Here is a 2,788-nt window from a genome sequence, read left to right as displayed (position 1 = left end):
ATATATTTTCTTTGGTTTGCATGTTTAGTAGTTTAATTATAACATGGCAAGGAGAGGTTCTTTCCAGTTTTGTCTATTTGTTGTTCTAAAAGCTTCCTGTATCTGCATTGGCATTTCTTTTCCCAATTTGGGGAAATTTTTCTTCTGTGATTTTGTTGAGAACGCCTACTTTGCTCTGGATTGAAATTCTTTTTCTACTACACGCTGAATTCTTATGTTTGATCTTTTCATGGGGTCACGAAAATCTTGAAATTCCCATTCATACCTTCCTATTACCTTATCTTTCTCTTTGTTGGACTGTATTAGATCTGTCACCTGGCCTTCTAGTTTAGATATTTTGTTCTCTCCTTCATCCATTCTAGTGGTGAGACTTTCCACAGAGATTTTTATTTGACTTACTGTGTTTTCTAGTGCTAGTATTTCTGCCTGGTTTTTCTTCAGTCTTTCTATTTCCTTACCTATTTCTTGTAATGACTTCCTTATTTCATTAAGCTGGTTTCCTGTGCTCTCTTGCAGAAGTCTGTTTTCTTCTTTAATTCCTTTGTTTTCTTCTTTGATTCCTTTCATTTCTTCTTTGATTTCTTTGAGTATAGATAAAATCATTTTTTGAAATTTTTGTCATGCATTTCATCTAAAACAGTCTCACTGGGGGGTAATTTTTTGATGGATTTATAGTTTTGGGTGGAATTGTATTATCTTTATTCTTTGTTTTGCATCCTGAATTGACTTGATGCTTGGGTTTTCTAATTATCTGCAGTGTTCTTAGACATGGAAATCCAACTTTATATACCCTCAGTGTAGGAGTTTAAGGTGCCAAGTGTAGCTCTTGTACTCCAAACCAAAGAAGTAATCCTAGGTGTTGAGTTCATCTGCTATTCAAATATTCTAGTGGGCTGGATGGAACAATTTACTGGCAAATTCTAAAATTCAACTGAGCAATAAGCACACTCAATAAAAACCAGAACAGAATATGCAAGTGTGAGGATCCAAACAAACAAATAATCTTATAAAGCCAAAACCCCTAAGGGTGTGTTGCTCTATACCCTTAATCCCATCAGCTGGGAGGTTGGGATTTCTGTTCTGAAATGGGTTCCAGGTCAGCCTGGGTCTGAATCAAACCCTGCCCCCAATAATGGCAGAATAAAAAGACAAAGACTCTATGAATCTGAAAGCATCAAAGGCAATAATAGTCCACCCACAAACACTGCTTAATTGAGAATGGTAAAGCCTGCCCTGACATAGGAAGAGTGATTATCACTTCCAGTGCAGGCTTATGTACATGCTTTTTTGTCAGTCATCCTCGTTACCTTTTGAGGAGGCCTCCAATCTCACCAGTGCTTAGTGTCCACCCAATCCCTCTGTGTTGTGCTGTGGATCTGGTGTTCAGCTGTGCTGGATGCCCTGCTGCTGGGGGCTAAGTGAGTTCTCCAGAGGTACCTGGTTCTAATGACTGGGGGATGGGAGAGTGCCAGAAGCCTGGAATTGTACTGGAACTGCTCAGCTGGTCCTACCTGTATCCACTTCAGCAGCTCCTCAAGTGGTCTCTGCTGTCTCCCCTTCAGGTTTCTTGACTTTTTGAGGAGGCTGATGCAGTTGGAAAATCCCCTTGTTTGGTCTCTGCTCATGCAGCTTGGCACCGGGCAGGTGGGTGCATGGATCCAGGACACAAGCACCTCAGCGGGATCCTGGCAGGTTTCCCCCTTTCTGGTAGATCTTGGTGACTCCTGCTTCTCCACTGTGGCTGATAATAACTGATACACCTTTGCTTTTTGGAAGAAGATTGTATTTTGCTGTGGTTTTGCTTAAATCCCACACTGGGCTTGTTTGGCTTAACTCCTATGCTGCCATCTTACCCAGAAGTCCTTTATACTTTCTTGAATGTTCTCAAGTCTCTAACATCCCCTGCCCAGCCCAGCTTGTGACACATTAGCTTCACATCTCACAATGGAAAAAAAAAAGCTAACATGAGCCCATCATCACTTCTCCAGCATTACCCATTGCAGCCGAGGAAATACTCTGCTCCCACCATTGTGTCCCTCCTTCAGTTTTACCTTCTCTCCTATTTCTTCAATTACTCCATTTCTAAAAGATTGTTCTCATATGCACAAAACAGCAAGGGAGGGAGTGTAACTCAGTAATAGGTCACCTGCTGAAAGGGAGCGGAAGCAGCTCTGCTCATAACACCAAAACTAAAGCAGGAGGGAGGAACTCGGCTCTCCTGAACTGGATTCTTACTTAGAGAATGACGGAGAATTGCAATCTCCAAGCCAAGCTGAGACAATCAAAAAACCAGTAGGAAATAGTAAGTGAATGTAATAGGCTTTATTAAACAGAATTTATAGATATAGGCAGAAACATCAGACAAACAAGAAAGCACCCATTAACATGGACAGAAGCACCCCCCTAAAGTTAAATTAGGGCTACATTTGAGGGTTTAAGTGTGTTGAGGCTGTCTCTATCTATCATTGAGGGTCCCGGGCTAATTGATTGTCTATTGAAAGTTCAGTGGTCACCAAAAAATCTGTTGTATTGAGCAGGGAATAGGGGATAGGTCAGGCTGATCACAAAAGCAGTGATGAACTTGACTGACGACAAGTTTTTTGGATGAGCTCCCAGAACCCAACCTGGTTCCAGTCATCCATGTAGTCTCTCAGTCTCCAAGCCAGTCATACAATTTCTAAGTTTCTTAACTATTTAATTCCCAGAAGTTGGGGATAGCTCCCTCAGTGCTAGTATGTATATGGGTCATGACCTCTGAGATGACTCAAAAGGCACCATAATGCCGAGA

The sequence above is a fragment of the Jaculus jaculus genome, chromosome 8 (assembly GCF_020740685.1).
Source record: "Jaculus jaculus isolate mJacJac1 chromosome 8, mJacJac1.mat.Y.cur, whole genome shotgun sequence".
Lineage (NCBI taxonomy): Eukaryota > Metazoa > Chordata > Mammalia > Rodentia > Dipodidae > Jaculus > Jaculus jaculus.
The sequence above is the reverse complement of the archived record's forward strand: the minus strand, read 5'-3'. Positions refer to the sequence as shown.